General features: G+C 36.3%; 1 pseudogene; it reads left to right on the forward strand.

The window, feature by feature from the left end:
• LOC123953896 overlaps positions 1 to 14,364 on the forward strand; it is a 29,361-nt pseudogene extending 14,997 nt beyond the window's left edge.
• Positions 14,365 to 17,650: the final 3,286 nt, after the last annotated feature.

The following is a 17,650-nucleotide window of genomic DNA, read 5'->3' on the forward strand; positions in this document are numbered from 1 at the left end:
AATTTCAAACAAATGCCTATAATAAAAATCTAAGCTGGAATATTGCTGTCAAGAACCTGGAAAGCATAATTTTTAGGTTCCAAAGCTTGTGTTACAAAGGAGAGTTTAGAATAATCAGATGCTAATAAATATCAATAAATGATATGTGATTTATTCAGTCCTCCTCCATGGATTCCTGGTATCCAGGAAACACTTCTATTTACATTTAAGCTCTTAAAAATAATTCAAGGCAACAGTATGTATCCACCTAATATGAATGACAATTAGTTTGTATATTCTTCCTTTCCTGGTCAGAATATGAGAGAACCAGTGAGAGAGCAAGAGAGAAAGTCCCACAGATTGCTGTTTCCATCTCTGTGTAATAATTGTTGCAGCTCCTGCCCACTAACAAATTACTTTACATTCTCCAACTTAAAAGAAAAAAAATAGAAAACTAAATAAAAATACACTAGATGCACAGCTTGTATAAAATATGTGGGAAGAAGAGAAGGATAAAATGTAAATTTAGTTGATATGTACACATATAATAGCAATCTAGGAGTTATTTCTTAAAGTGAAATAATTATTTGTGGAAGAAGGCATTGCTTTGCTCCATATAAATAGTGACTGCATATTGCATCCCCATTGGTGACAGATACATTGAGCCTCTTGGCATCTTCTGCTTCACAACTGGCTGAGCATCTTGTCCTCAAGTCTTCACTACCTGCAGACCATTCGCCTACTCTGATCCTCACTCAAATGCATGCCTTTGGGCAACTTGCTAAACGGCTGGGAGCAACATGCTCAAATAATGTAACTGTTTGCAGAATCTCAAGAAATCTAACATGTCTCTTTTTTAGTAAAGTACAGTAACTTTTCTTTTATTTTGGTAGGACGTTTTGACAAGCCTTAAACTAAAAACGCCATCAAGGTGGCATGCATCTGAATTCTGAATTTTAATGAATACAGGCACATTTCTTGCCAAGCCAATTAGGATATTTGCTACTTCTTCTCTGATCCAAACACCATGATAAACTTTAACATGGTGGACCAGAGGCAGATCCTGTTTACCAACATCTTTGCGTTTTATTATATTTCTTCTTCTCTGGTATACAATCTCAAAGCACATCCTTACACACATTCTCCAATTTTCTTTTCATATAAATTGACAAAATGATTACAATTATTTTGGTTAATATGTTCTCTCATTTGAGAGTAAGATGAAAGGAAACTTATTTTTTTAGAATCAACTAGGATTTGACCTTCATGACAAATACGCGGGCTCACAATTTGGTGGGGAATAGATCTTGAGGAGAAATAGTATGCTCTGCAAGAATTTAATTGCCTTATTCTGGAGTCTTCCAATAAGAGGACACTCATTTCAGATGGATGAGAAGGAATGGAGTCTGTTGGCCTGGAAGACATAGTGAAATTTTGAGGTCTAAAGTATTCATAACTGCCAGAATTCACCACTATTCCACTATTCCAAATTTATGTCTTATTTTTCCCCCATTCAATGCTTTGAGTTTCATATAAGAGTCCTATAGAGTCTGTGAATGACTCAATTAACTGTAATTTTGGACAATGAATGTTAACTTTGGTTTTATTTTTAACATGGGCCTGAGGTTCCAGGGGATTAAAGATTCTTTAAAAGCAGTAATAGAATATTGTTGGGTTTTTGGCATGCCAGAGTCTACTAGCATTTCATTTATCTTAGCAATGGTATCATTGTTTTCACATAAAACTTGGTCTGATAATCAATTACAGTTTCCCACCTTGGAGCCATATTTGTTAAAAAAAATTCTGCATTGGTCAAGGTTTTTGTTAGGAAAAACAACAACAACACAACACACTTGCTCTAGGTATTTCAGAGGGAACAGATTTAATACAGGGAATTCAATGCTTACTTCCGAAGAGCTAGCTAAACATTGGCCAAGGAGAAGCCCTGCTGGATTTAATGTGTCTAGGAAACATTGCAGGAAATCAGTGATAATGATCTAGACCCTTGGAGCACCAAAGCTCAAGAATCAAAGGAGTTTTCCATGAAACTAATGAGAGCTGTCTGTTCACTCACTTCCTTGGAGTCTACAAAGGAAGAGAAATATATATTCTCTTCTCCTTATTGAATCTCAAAACATTAGTTTAACTGTTGCAATATAAAGTAGGACCCTGATGGCAAGAGATTCTGGGAAATACCATTTTCCAGACTCTGTGACACAGGGGGATAGTTTAAGTGGCCAAAAATAGCAATGCATATGTAAAACCTTATATAACTATTTTTAACAATTTTGCATCAGTGTCATTTACATCTGTATTTTTCATATATCATCTGACAACTATTCAGTGAATTTGACATGACAATCCTGTCAAGTAATCATCCTGAAGTATCTCTTATATTGACCCACTTTTCTCCATCCCACTCAGTGATTCTAAATCTGTCCATCACAATCTTTCCATTGGTTGGCTACGAGAGCCTCCTAATAGTTCTCCTTGTTTCAAGTATCATTTGCCCCCAATCTGCTCTCACTGAAGTCAGAACAGTATTTTAACTCACAAATCTGATTATGACACTTTGTTGCTCAAAATGTTAAATTTCTCCTCGATATTCTTAGGTTAAGGAAAAATTGTAAATGTAGTCCAGTAAATGTAATTATTTGGACTTCGCTACCTTTTCCAAGCCCTCTCATTGGCTCTAAGTCAAATATCATGAATTGCTATTCATAGTTACAAGAAAAATTCAGCTTCTTTGATCAACTTTCTTCTTCTCCAATATCATCCCTAATTTACTCCGTATTTCCTCTCCCACTGATCACTTTCTCATGGTCTGACCAAAGCTTTAACTGCATGCTTACTCATCCAAAGAATTTTTTTCAACATTTAGACTCAGCTACAATCCGACTGCTCTGTGTTTGCCAGTTTCTCCTGCAGAGGAGATCCTTCACTAATTCCCACTGCATTTACCGTGTTGTCATACATGGAATCTGTACTTCCTTAATTCTCACTGCTACTTCCCAAGCATCGCTTTTTAGTGCATGTAAACATTTTCCTGTCTTTCAAGTTTTCCCTCTATTTATCATCCTTTGATACTGTCATTTGCTGAAGTCGTTGGTATTTCTTTTTATTTCAAAATAAATAGCCTCCATAATGACTTCAAAGAATACATGGCTAGCTTGCCGTGCCCCTTATTTTCATAGACATTTGACTTCCTGTATTTCAGTTCTCTCAATGTCTACCTTACTTTAGACAAACGTTGTCATGGTCACAGCTGGATTTTATCATCACTTATCATTTCATTACCTTCACTATAATAAACTCCAAAATACTAATATCTAATCACAGCCTCCATTCATTTCAGCTTCTCACTTCATTACTTTCACTATATAGCATTTTATCTTTATCATGTCATTGGCTTTTTAATTCCTCCTTCATTTGTCTCCCATTCCCATTGCTTCATTTATTTCTTATGGATCCCAGTCTCAGGAGTGGATCATATCAGCATTTTATTTGTAACCTGCTTATTTGATTTGGTTGTTTGGATTGTTTTACTGGCTTGTTGATGCAATTTTTGTCACAAGCTTCATAAAAATTCTTTAAAATTAGCTCAATCAAGTGATCTACCTCTTCTCAGGATGCTGAGAGTTGCTGGAGAAAATCATATATCTTTGCAGATGGATGCTTCTATACTTTTTTATACTCACTGGACACTCAGTTCTATTAGCAATCATTTTCCTTATTCTTGTGTCCTACATTCTGTGGCCACAAACATACACATTTCGGTATATATCTACAGTCACTAACTGTGTGAGGACACATGGCCCTCCCCTCTGTGAAGATTATGTGGTAAGTTTGGGTATTAAGGTTGTGCGTGATGCACCTGCATCCTGGCATTCTGGAATGGGGCACAGTGACTCCGAAGAAGCAAGCAAGTCTCATAGCTTGAGTCTGGGAAGGTCCAGTGAACATTGTTTGAAGAGCTCAAGCCCTATCACATTCCTGGACAAAGACCCTTGTGTAGGAATAGCAGCCCTTCTGGGTGGGCTCTGCCTCCTCCCAGCATCCCTTGAGTCCTTAGTCCCTTCATTCTGTGCCCACTTTTAGGGTATCCTAAAAGTTCTCTGCAGGAAAAAGAGGCAAGATATACTGATAATTGAGAAACGGGAAGAGATTAGGGAAGATGTTTGAGGATGATAATAACTATTTGGAAGAGGCATTAGGAGAAATGACAAGAAGGTATAGTCAATAATACTGTATTACAGATTTGAAAGTTGCTAAGAAAGGAAATCGTAACAGTTTTCATTACAAAAAAAGTATAACTTTGGTAAAGATGGTAATTAGAGTTACTGCAGCTATCATTTCACAATGTATACAAATGTCAGATCATTAAGTTGTACACCTGAAACTAATGTAATATTACATACTGATTATATCTCAATTTTTTAAAGAAAAGGAGAAAAAGGTGAACATGAATAAAAGTACCCCCACATTCTGTGCCCACAAACATACATGTTTCAGTGTATATCTATAGTTACTTTTTAACCACTTTCTGAGTAAAAAAGATGTTTCTTTTGTCTTTAAAGTTTCTCAGCCATGGTTCTAAATATCATTTTCCTTAGTAATTGCTCTAAAAACTATCTGTTTCTTTTATAAATCAGATCTCTGAAATTCTTCCTTAAAACCCACGCTACTCTCTGGTTCCTAAACTTTTTATTTTTTTTCCCTTCCATAGGTAGGATATTGAACAAAACTTTGACTAACTTTCATAATGTCTTTGCTTCCTATTCTTGAAGTAGATGAATTTGGATTTCATCATCACCATTAGACTTTTATACTCCAATTTAATAAGAATTATTTAAAGTTGTTAAATAAAATGGCCATTTTTCTATCCTAATTTAAGCTCTTATAAGCATTGGGTTGGTGACAATGTACTGTATGAAATACTTTTTTTCTGCTTGACTTTATGGCTAACACTAGTTACCTCTTTTCCTTATTTTAGTTCTTTCTTAAACTTCTCTGTGGATTCTTCTTTTTCCAGCCCCCAAGACATCAGAGTTCTCCAACATTTTGCCATCAAACTGCTTTCTACATCCTGTTCTGTACACTCTTTGTCAGTGATCTTATCTTTTCCCATGGTTTCAATTGGTATCTATATGTTGACGACTGTCAAATATGTTTCTTTAGTCCAGAATTCTCTTCTGCTCTTCAGGTTTATATGTTCAACTATGTACTGAGTATCTACATTGAATGACTCACATATACTTTAAATCAATTTGTCCTTGGATGAACTTATTATTTCATCTTATCCAAACCTGTAGTTTTTCTTACGTTCTCATCTTTTTCAATAGCACAATTATCCATAAAACTGCCAAGCCCTGAGTCCTGCACATCATTCCTGATTCTTTTATTTCTCTTATTAATAATTCTACTTTTATATTTCTTGATTATCTGCAAAAGGCTATCTTTCTTATATTTCCCACTCCAACATTGTGTTACTTCTTCATTTGAGATCTTATTTTCTGTGAATTTCTGAAATAATCATCTTCCTGCTATCCATTTCTTTAAACTTGTCTAATCCCTAGCCATTTCTACAGTTACTGGAATTTATTTTCTAAGATATAACATTCATGATGTCATTCCCCTCTTTAAGTTCTTTATTGGCTCTTGAGACCTACAGATCAACAGCTATGCTTCCTAGCATGCAGGAAACAGTTCTCCACTAACTGGACCCTGTCTATTTTCCTTGTCTTACCTCTTGCTGCATCTCCTACACTCTCTTTGCCAGGACTTCCTTTGGAATTGTGTGTTCTTTTGTGACTCGGGGTTTTTGCACATATGGAATCATATGTCTGAAACAACTTATCTTAACTGCTCCAAGAGTACTTCATATTTCTATCTCTCATAGCACATTTTTTTTTTGTTTTTGTTTTTGTTTTTATTTGTTTATTTACAGCATAACAGTGTTCATTGTTTTGGCATCACACCCAGTGCTCCATGCAGTACCTGCCCTCCCTATTACCCACCACCTGGTTCCTCAACCTCCCCCCCCCCCGCCCCTTCAAAACCCTCTGGTTGTTTTTCAGAGTCCATAGTCTCTCATGGTTCGTCTCCCCTTCCAGTTTCCCTCAACTCCCTCTCCTCTCCATCTCCCCATGTCCTCCATGTTATTTGTTATGCTCAACAAATAAGTGAGACCATATGATACTTGACTCTCTCTGCTTGACTTATTTCGCTCAGCATAATCTCTTCCAGTCCTGTCCATGTTGCTACAAAAGTTGGGTATTCATCCTTTCTGATGGAGGCATAATACTCCATTGTGTATGTGTACCACATCTTCCTTATCCATTCATCCGTTGAAGGGCATCTTGGTTCTTTTCACAGTTTGGCGACCGTGGCCATTGCTGCAATAAACATTGGGGTACAGATGGCCCTTCTTTTCACTACATCTGTATCTTTGGGGTAAATACCCAGCAGTGCATTTGCAGGGTCATAGGGAAGCTCTATTCTTAATTTCTTCAGGAATCTCCACACTGTTTCCAAAGTGGCTGCACTAACTTGCATTCCCACCAACAGTGTAAGAGGGTTCCCCTTTCTCCACATCCTCTCCCACACACGTTGTTTCCTGTCTTGCTAATTTTGGCCATTCTAACTGGTGTCAGGTGGTATCTCAATGGGGTTTTAATTTGAATCTCCCTGATGGCTAGTGATGATGAACATTTTTTCATGTGTCTGATAGCCATTTGTATGTCTTCGTTGGAGAAATGTCTGTTCATATCTTCTGCCCATTTTTTGATATGATTATCTGTTTTGTGTGTGTTGAGTTTGAGAAGTTCTTTATAGATCCTGGATATCAACCTTTTGTCTGTACTGTCATTTGCAAATATCTTCTCCCATTCCGTGGGTTGCCTTTTTGTTTTGTTGACTGTTTCCTTTGCTGTGCAGAAACTTTTGATCTTGATGAGGTCCCAAAAGTTCATTTTTGCTTTTGTTTCCTTGGCCTTTGGAGACATATCTTGAAAGAAGTTGCTGTGGCTGATATCGAAGAGGTTACTGCCTATGTTCTCCTCTAGGATTCTGATAGATTCCTGTCTCATGTTGAGGTCTTTTATCCATTTCTTTTTTTTTTTTTTTTTTTTTTTTTTTTTTTTTTTTTAGACAATTTACTTCCCCCTTTTATTAATTTTTTCAGCGTAACAGTATTCATTCTTTTTGCACAACACCCAGTGCTCCATGCAAAACGTGCCCTCCCCATCACCCACCACCTGTTCCCCCAACCTCCCACCCCTGACCCTTCAAAACCCTCAGGTTGTTTTTCAGAGTCCATAGTCTCTTATGGTTCGCCTCCCCTCCCCAATGTCCATAGCCCGCTCCCCCTCTCCCAATCCCACCTCCCCCCAGCAACCCCCAGTTTGTTTTGTGAGATTAAGAGTCATTTATGGTTTGTCTCCCTCCCAATCCCATCTTGTTTCATTTATTCTTCTCCTATCCCCCTCCCCCCCCCATGTTGCTTCTCCATGTCCTCATATCAGGGAGATCATATGATAGTTGTCTTTCTCCGATTGACTTATATAGCAGCAATGTCTACAATAGCCAGACTATGGAAAGAACCTAGATGTCCATCAACAGATGAATGGATCAAGAAGATGTGGTATATATACACAATGGAATACTATGCAGCCATCAAAAGAAATGAAATCTTGCCATTTGCGACGACGTGGATGGAACTAGAGCGTATCATGCTTAGAGGTCTTTTATCCATTTCAAGTTTATCTTTGTGTACGGTGTAAGAGAATGGTCGAGTTTCATTCTTCTACATATCGCTGTCCAGTTTTCCCAGCACCATTTATTGAAGAGACTGTCTTTTTTCCATTGAATATTTTTTCCTCTTTTGTCGAAGATTGTTTCACCATAGAGTTGAGGGTCCATATCTGGGGTCTCCACTCTGTTCCACTGGTCTATGTGTCTGTTTTTATGCCAGTACCACGCTGTCTTGGTGATCACAGCTTTGTAGTAAAGCTTGAAATCGGGTAACGTGATGCCGCCAGTTTTGTTTTTGTTTTTCAACATTTCCTTAGCAATTCGGGGTCTCTTCTGATTCCATACAAATTTTAGGATTATTTGCTCCAGCTCTTTGAAAAATATCAGTGGAATTTCGATCGGAATGGCATTAAAAGTATAGATTGCTCTAGGCAGTATAGACATTTTAACAATGTTTATTCTTCCAATCCAAGAGCATGGAACAGTCTTCCATCTTTTTGTGTCTTCTTCAATTTCTTTCATGAGTGTTCTGTAGCTCCTTGAGTACAGGTCCTTTACCTCTTTGGTTAGGTTTATTCCCAGGTATCTTATGGTTCTTGGTGCTATAGTAAATGGAATCGATTCTCTAATTTGCCTTTCTGTATTTTCATTGTTAGTGTATAAGAAAGCCACTGATTTATGTACATTGACTTTGTATCCTGCCACGTTACTGAATTGCTGTATGAGTTCTAGTAGTTTGGGGGTGGATTCTTTGGGGTTTTCCATATAAAGAATCATGTCATCTGTGAAGAGAGAGAGTTTGACTTCTTCCTTGCCAATTTGGATACCTTTTATTCCTCTTTGTTGTCTGATTGCCGTTGCTAGAACTTCTAATACTATGTTGAACAAGAGTGGTGAGAGTGGGCATCCTTGTCGTGTTCCTGATCTCAACAAGAAGGCTCCAAGCTTTTTCCCATTGAGGATGATATTTGCTGTGGGTCTTTCTCATAGCACATTTTATTGTAAAATAAATGTAGAATCCCTGCAGATTCTAAATCTTTTGAAGGAAATAAAAATGTAAACACTTCAAAATTTATTTAGAATAGAACAAATTTAATGAAAAATTAATGAACAAACCCAAAATATAAGATAAGGTTTAGTCCAGTCTAAACAAGAGCCCCTTCATTCTGTTTTTTTGTAAACATGTTAATAGCTCCTTTGAAATAAGTCTATTATAGTGGCATTGCTTCGTACAGAGCCATGTTTTATTTTTGACATATATTTATTTATGCCAAAATATATGTTGAATGTTCAATAACATAAATGAGTACCACTGTATTACTTAACATATTACATAATGTTGGTATGGTTGGGTGGTAGTGAGTTTTTTCAAGAAAGCAGGAATTTAACAGTTTATGTAATGTTGTCTACTCATAGTAAGATTAAAAGTGATTATACATGAAAATATCATTGAACTCCCTGATATTAAGAGTGAAAAATAAGCTATATTAGAAACATGAAGTGTTTCCCATGCTTCCCATCCTCTCTTGTCTGGTGATTAATAGATGTCCAGGAGTCATGATGTATTTCCTCCCAACAGCTCTGGAACAGTATCCTACAGGATTTATTATGATTTATCATGCTGATGACTTAACATTTCTATTGCACTATAGCACCAAATTAATTATATTGACTTAATTAGCATTTTGAGAATCAGGCACCCTGCCTCTGTGACATAAAAAATATCATGCACCCACCTACTTTCGTGGGGGCTATCAATATTTGCTTTTCCAAATATTAATGCACATGAATGGCTCTGTGTCAGTTTTTATTTCATAAGTCAAATGTATGTGTATTTGTTTATAAGATTTCATATTCGATTACACTTTATTAAGCATTTTAGAGAAAACTGTCCTAAAAAGAGAGGGAAGGCTGAAGAACACTGCAAAAGCTCAGCTGTTCCATTTTATCCTTCCAAGAATTTCAGATGAAGTTTAATCTTGGAAACTCTAAATACACTCACTGATAGCATGCCATTTATCACACCTAAACAAAGTCCGGGGTCCCACAGTTTAACTGAATCCCATTTTAATAACACAACGGAGAGATGTTTTCTCCCTTAGTACATACACCAAATATGTTATTGATTTTTTTTCTGCTGATCCTGCAGGCAATGTTCCCACTTCATGTCTCCCTTTGTTTCTCCAGCCTTCTGCAAACCACATGGGTGATGCATGAACAATAGATATTAGGTCATTCTCTTGTTCAGTTGCTCTTTCTTTTGACTACTAGGATATTTTTGCACTTTACATATTCAGCAGCTTTTATGTTTAGCTCAAATGGCCAGAAACACCATCTTCCTTACTTGCTTCTATGTCAATACACTGACAAAAACTACATTTCCCATTCCAGGTGCGTCTGCTCTGGTAGCGAATTTTTACTAAGGGTGTTTCCATTGTTTTTACCTTATGCATTTTGATCAATTTAATAATTCTCATTGACATTGTCTTACCTTCATTAAATAGATAGGAAAATTGTCCTAATAACGAGGACTCAAAAGACATTTCATTCATGAAGTTCTTAAGGATGACTTTTTATATCAACTTGTTTGTGTTGTTGTCCAGTTCATAATTAAAACACTGTCATGATAGGCAGTCTTTTATTTTCCACCTTTCAACAGCAACAACTGTGTGATAACCCCTTTTTATAGTCAGCTGAATTCTTTCCCTTTTACGGCTGGGAAGTATGTAGTTCTAAAAGTTGGCAATAGTTTCGGCCCATTTTCAGCACTAAGATTATGTTTACGTCAAAGCTTTATACAATTTTGACAGTTGGGTTCTCAAATCTGTGTGGTATTATTGAATGTATGTGAATAAGAGTTTGCATTTATCTCCTCATAAAAATGGACAAGCTCTAGCAGTACCAGCAGTAAAAGAAAACACAATTGCAGGGCTAGGAGAATTGGAAATCCCATATCTAGCAGAGCTCCATTTCTGAGATAACTTGATTTCACATTACAAGCAGGAAGGTCAGGATTTATAGTCAACACTTTGAAGAAAAATATGTTTTAGGTGGAGAAGGGAGAAGGCACTGTAGAAAACATTTCACTTGCATGATCTCTTTGCTTTCTGTAGAATGTCTTAGACAGGATGAGCTATAATCCAGAAAGTACTACCATAGTCACATTCCTTCCTTGAGTGATGATTATCAATTCTGTTCACTTAACAGAGACCCAAAAATTTGCTTCTAGATGAGTGTGGAAGCTCCTCTTCCATCATCTCATCCCTTGTCTCCCATTTCTGCATTTAGACAATCAACACCAACACCGAAGTTGTCTAGAATAGAGAGGACCTGGTAGAAATGTCCTGAATATCATAGAGATAGAGTCTGTGGTCTTTATATTATTACATGCTGTTGCCACTATCAGCATGAAAATGAATAAAATATAACATCAATTCAAGATGTATTCAAATACCTCAAGCTGTGCCACCTGGGGAGAGGACACCCCAGGTCAGGTTTGAGTGCATTTTGAGTAAAAGACAGTGCAGACAAATGATGAAGTTATTGTCACTTTTAATAGCTTTTTGTGCCAAATAGCTATTCAGATATGTACATTCCCAGCTTGTTCTCTGCTGTCTTGTATTTATGTTTCTGTCAATCACTCTTTTTCATTTTCCTTGCGTTCATTTTCTGAGAAAGACTGTCACATGCATTATGCCCATTAAATCTTAATACTAGCAAGTTTAAGGTAAGAATAATTTTCTTAGGAAATTGAAGAAAGTGGAGACATAATAGACTAAATTCCATGAAAAAATTCTCCTGAGTTTTTCTGAGTTATATTTTATACTCTGAAACAGTTGTTGTTTCTAAGACCCTAACTTAAAGTTTTAGCTAAAAAATAGAAATTCTTCCTAAGAAATATTTTAAAATGAAAGAAAACCTAGGATACATAACATATATGAAAGAAAAATATCTATCAAAACATTCAAAGATAAAAATCTTCAACTTATTTTTTCACTCATTTATATACCAATTATTTATTGAACATCTACTATATGCTATTCAGATGCTAAGTGATAGAGATACAAAATTTTTTAAAAATTTTAGCTAACTTCAAGGAGTTATTTCGGGCTAGAGAGACACACATATTAATAATAGTCATAAATAGAAATGTATCAGAGGAACTCATCAGGATTATTAAAAAATATATGTTTTCTAAAGGATGTAAAGCAGATCTAAGTTACTATGAAGGGTCAAGTATGGTTTCCCTAATGAAGTAAAGCCCACTTTGTTGTTTGACATTAAAATAGAGTTGTGAGGGATGCCTGGGTGGCTCAGTTGGTTAAGCTGCTGCCTTCGGATCAGGTCATGATCCCAGGGTCCTGGAATCAAGTCCCGCATTGGGCTCCTTGCTCAGCAGGGAGCCTGCTTCCCTCTCTGCCTCTTCCTGCTGCTCTGCCTGCTTTTGTTCTCTCTCTCTGTCTCTCTCTCTGTCTCTCTCTCTGTCTCTGACAAATAAATAAATAAAATCATAAAATAAAATAGAGGTGTGATATGGGAAAATACTACAAAGAGAGAGTGGTATGCACTCTCATGTGAAGGAACATGAAAGGGAATAGAAGGAACGGTAGGTGAAGTGCAAGATGGACAGAGAAGGGCAGGAAGGGCTATACAATGGGGTCAGAGCGACAGGCGCCAAAGCAGATGAGGCATTGATGGCTATGCTACGAATTTCTATTACAGGAGATATTTGAAGCCACTGAAAGGAGTTTTACGGGAGAAATGTCTTCCTTATATTTATGTGTTGAATTTATGTTATGTTATCATCCTGGTTAGAGAGGATGGAATAAATTGGAGTATGACAAAAGGCAAAAGTGAAAGAAGAGAAATCCACTTTGATGCTATTTCTATCCAGGCGGGGGATGGGGGGGGATCATAGCTTGATGTAGGATCACGTGATTTGAGATGGAGATAAGTGAATACATTTCAGTATTAGAAGGTAAAAGTACAGGACATTGTGTTAGTGAAGGAAAACCTTCAAAGGTAGGGTGATATCTAGATTCCCAGCTTGCAAAATAGAAGAATAAAATGCTGTTCACTAAAGTCGGAGACAGTGGAAATCAATGATGCCGTGGTACCAAGAGTTAAGAATAGAAGATGCAAGTTTGGACTTATTTTCATATCAATGATAGTGGAAGGCCTGAGAGAGGGTAACATTTCCTAGGAAAAGGTTATATAGAAAAAACGTCCCAGTATAAGACCTTACTAAACTCCTATATTTAGTATTGTTTGTTGTAAGGTAGAGACTTGAGCATATTTATGTTAATGTGAAGGATGCAGTCAAGAGAGATTTTATATAAATAAATAAAAGATGATTGATACAGTCTCTTAGAAGGTGGATGGAGTTAGGATATAAAGCAGAGATAAAAGAAACAATGCCAATATACAAACACATTAACTAGTGATATGTTTGAAGTATGAAAAAGGTTGTGTTTTTCCTACTTTTTAGTTTGGGGACATTTGGCAAATTACTTACATTTTCCATGTTGCTTTTTTCCACAATGACGCTATACAGAATTAAATCAGTACATGAAGAACCCTTGGAATAGTTCCGGGCACAGAGTGAGAACCCAATACATATCAGCTGTTCTACAGCAATTTTAACATTGTATAGAAATGTTCTGCATAATTGTTTTGTCTAGGGTACAGATGGCTCTAGGAGAAAAGACAAATTTACTCATGCACCTGTGGAGCCCAGCTCAGTGCTTGAAACAGAGTCCTTGATTTATGTCTGGTGATCAGAATTTAAATGAATTTTGCAATCTGCAGGTAAGAAGTTTGGTGTTTGGAGACTAGTGGGGTGATGTATACAACAAATGTGTACCCAGTTCTAGGCAGTGAGTTATAATACTCTAAAATAAAGGAGGAAATTTTGCCTGATTTAGAGCTGTGGAGGATATAATCAAACATCTTTTTTACACCGGTTTCCAGTGCTGAAAGTAGAAAGCATACCATCATGCATTCAACAGATTTACATGCATTATTTCCCAATGATGTATGCAAAACTCTCCTAAACCAACAAGGAGGAGTTTTTCTGGAATCTTTTTTAATCAAGTGTTGTGATTGAATCACACTGGAAACAGGGCTTCAATTGACTAACTGATAAGAGGCCAAGAAAAGTGCAAACAATCTGTAGCTAGAGGAAGGTTTTATTTGGCACAGTAGAGATATGAATATGATTAAATTAGATTAAATTAGATAAAATAAAATTAAATTAAATTGTCACCTTGTTCTTCTAAGCTTCTTTGTCTCATATGGACTTGCTTGTTTGTGGCAAAGTCTTATTTATTAAATTCTCTATCTGATCTCTGGATTCAAGATATTCTGAGGAAGCTATTCAGAGAAAGCAGTCAACCATACTATCAGAAAGTAGACAAGTTTCCACATGGGACAATCTTACGTGGATATTACTTATTTCTATTATGGTTAATTAACCTGAATGTTATGGTCAATGAGATTTTCTGTTCAATCCCCTTTTGTTTTAGGAATCAAGCTTGCAGAGATTCTGATCTGTTCTCAAATATACCCATTTTCCCAGAAGTATCAAAGGTGTTCGAAGAAGTAGAAAAGTATGCGGATGCAGTAATCTCCTAGGAGTCTTATTGTATATTATAGGTGGTAAAAGCCTTGCTGGATAAAAATCATAAATATATGTAATACATAACACAGATAATATATGATATTTATATTATGTATAATATAAATATGTACATTATATACATATGTGTATATATATATAGAATCAGTAGCAGATCTATTGATTCAGAATAGATCAAAGCAGTGATATTAGGATAAGGGCAGTATTTCTAAGCTTTTTTCTACAAATGGAAGTTAAATCTACCAGAGACTATAGTTTAGTAATACAGTGGATGATTCTACCTATAATTATACTGATATAAAACAAGATTTTTATAAGAGTTTAGAGATAATAGAATTAATTGGTCAAATTAGGGTGCTATCCTTGAAGTCTTCCTACAGTTTCTGTCCAGCTGCATCTGTATACCAAAAATGCAAACGTGAGCTTATTTTGCCTACTCACAGGACAAACACCTGTTTCTCTTTGGGGGATATTAGGTTATACTATAAAGGTGAATAAATGAAAGGAGTATAATTAACATGCTTCTCATCAAATTAAAATCACTGATTTTATACTGCAGTTTGTTCAGAAAATATAGTGGAGAGGTAGATAAATTCTCTTAGTTAATTCTTAGTCATCTTTTAATTTCAATTTAAATATTACTTCCTCAAGGAATCCAACTGGCAAGACTGGGTCAGGCCCACCAGATATATAAACTTGATAAGTGTTCATAGTACTTGTTCTTTTGCCTTTTTCCACATACCACATGTAACTAAATTTTTTTTTTGTAATTACTTATTATTCGCTTGGATTCTTTACTAGATTGTTTGAGTAAAAGATAATCCATGAATTTAGAACTTCATACATATCTTTCACATATAGTAATAGACATGCAGAATAAATAAATAAATAAATAAATAGACATCTTTTACTTAAAGACAAACTCTGTATTATGTATGCCTCAGAAATGTAATAAACTATGTTAAATTAACAAGTGAATGTATACTGCTGCATTTTCAACAGGGAATCTTTGCTATGTCCAGTAATGTTGCAAATTATAAATTGCATGAGTTAAATAAAGTCTCCTCCCCTCAAAATTTATGTCCCCCTAGAACCTCAGAATGTGACATTTTTAGAAAAAGAGTCTTTGCAGATGTATTATTTAGGAGCTAACGTTGACATGATCTACTGCATTTAGAGCAAATTATAAGTCTAATGACTAGCATCTGCGTGAGAAGAGGAGAGCACACAGAGATAGAGAAGACATGTGAAAATGAGGGCAGGGATTGAGGTAAGCTGCCCCAAGCCAAAGAATGCTTAGAGCCACCAGAAGCTAGAAGAAGCAAGTAAAGATTCTTCTGTAGAAACTTCAGAGGGAGTGTGGTCCTGCTGACACCTTGATTTCAGACTTCTAGCACCCAGAGCTGGGAGAGAATAAATGTCTGTTGTTTAAAAAACAAACAAACAAAAAAAAACCAAAACCAACAAAAACCAAACAAACCAGAAAACAAAAAGGAAGAAACAAACAAACAAAAAAAAAACCTTAACGAAATAAAACCCAGGTATTTTTCTCTCCTGAAATCACTATGAAATTGAAGAACAAATGGCAAAAAAGTGGATTTTTTTTTCATTAAACAAATCAATTATTGCTCTTTTCTCCCTGTATCAAATTGTGTTTCTTTTTCCATAGTAGTATATTCTGTCAATTGAGAACTTGGGCTTAAGGTATAACAGAAGTTCAAATCCTGACTTTGAGAACAGTCTTCATTAAATAACTCTGTGTTTTGAAAGTGTTTAACACATGTCTTTCCATATGATGTGCTCTTTCAGTAAATGGGAACTATTATGGTTCTAATAACACTATGAATGTCTGAGTCAAAGATTTTGTTTTCTTTATGTCTGTATCTCAATATAGACATGACACCTAATAAGTATTCAGAGCATGTTAAATGACTGAATGATTAAAAAACAAAAGAATCTGTCAAAGGGGTATGATAATCTAATTACTTAACATATTTGAACACTGTAAACAAGTGATCTAAGTGATTTAAATACTTCCATGTAGGACAGATATGCAAAATATAGCACTATTTATTGTACAATTTTTATATGCTAAGGACTGTTAGATACTTTGGGCACATTTAAACTTATCTGATCAGGGGTGCCTGGGTGGCTCAGGGGTTAAAACCTCTCTGCCTTTGGCTCAGGTCATGATCCTGGGGTCCTGGGATTGAGCCCTGCATGGGGCTCTCTGCTCAGCAGGCAGCCTGCTTCCTCCCCTCTCTCTGCCTGCCTCTCTGCCTACTTGTGACCTCTGTCTGTCAAATAAATAAATAAAATCTTTAAAAACACACACACACTAACATATCTGGTCATCTTAAGAAATCTGAGATATGTGAAGTATGTATTTTTATATTCTTTATTTTAAGGAAGGATAAACTAAGCTTAAGAGAGTTTCAATAGTTTGTTTACAACTAAACAACTAAGTGTGATAGAATTGGTATCTGAAGTCAAGTCAAAGTGATGAAAACACCAGGCCTTTCCTTGTATACTACATCAATGAAAACTATTTAAATGTTATAATGTAAGGGCCTATTTAGCCAGAGCGATTCCATCTGGTTAAACAGTGATTTTGTTGTTTATACAACAAAAGTAAAATTTAAACTGTTCCTGTCCCCCTTCCCCCCAGGGGACTTACTTAAAAACAAGTCCTGGAAACCAGTCCCAGGTAACAAAGCCCAAATACAAGGGCTGGTCAGGCCAGGTGGAGGTATCCAATCAGTTGGGGTGCATACTGTCTCCCTAGCTACCAAGGAGTATGGGCCCCACCCTTTGTGCACCTTTTGGGCACCAATTCTGACCAAGGTCATAGGCTAGTTCAAATATCTACTATAGGGTAAATTGTAATTCAATTGGTCATTTATGTGTGACCTAGCATGACTGTGCAGCTTTCTCTGTGTGTTACAATCTCATTGGCCACCTGTGCATGGCCAGGCCCAACCACATGGCCTTTGCCCTTAAATGCTAGTCTATAAGGCAGAGAGGGGTCACCTCTTTGCAAGAGATGGCCCTGAATGATTGGTTGGATTCTCAATGCTTGGTGTGAAATAAAGGTTCGCTTGAACTTTGCTTTGTATCAGTCTCATTCCTTTGACCATGGACCCAACAATAAGTGTTCTGCTCAATTATAACTAAATTTTGCAAGGCCAAGGGATAACTGGCCTAATAAGCCATAGTTACATAGATAAACCATGCTTATACAATTCCTCTGCACATATTAGCCCTTCTGTTTGGCCTTGTGCT

This window comes from Meles meles, chromosome 12 (assembly GCF_922984935.1).
Source record: "Meles meles chromosome 12, mMelMel3.1 paternal haplotype, whole genome shotgun sequence".
Lineage (NCBI taxonomy): Eukaryota > Metazoa > Chordata > Mammalia > Carnivora > Mustelidae > Meles > Meles meles.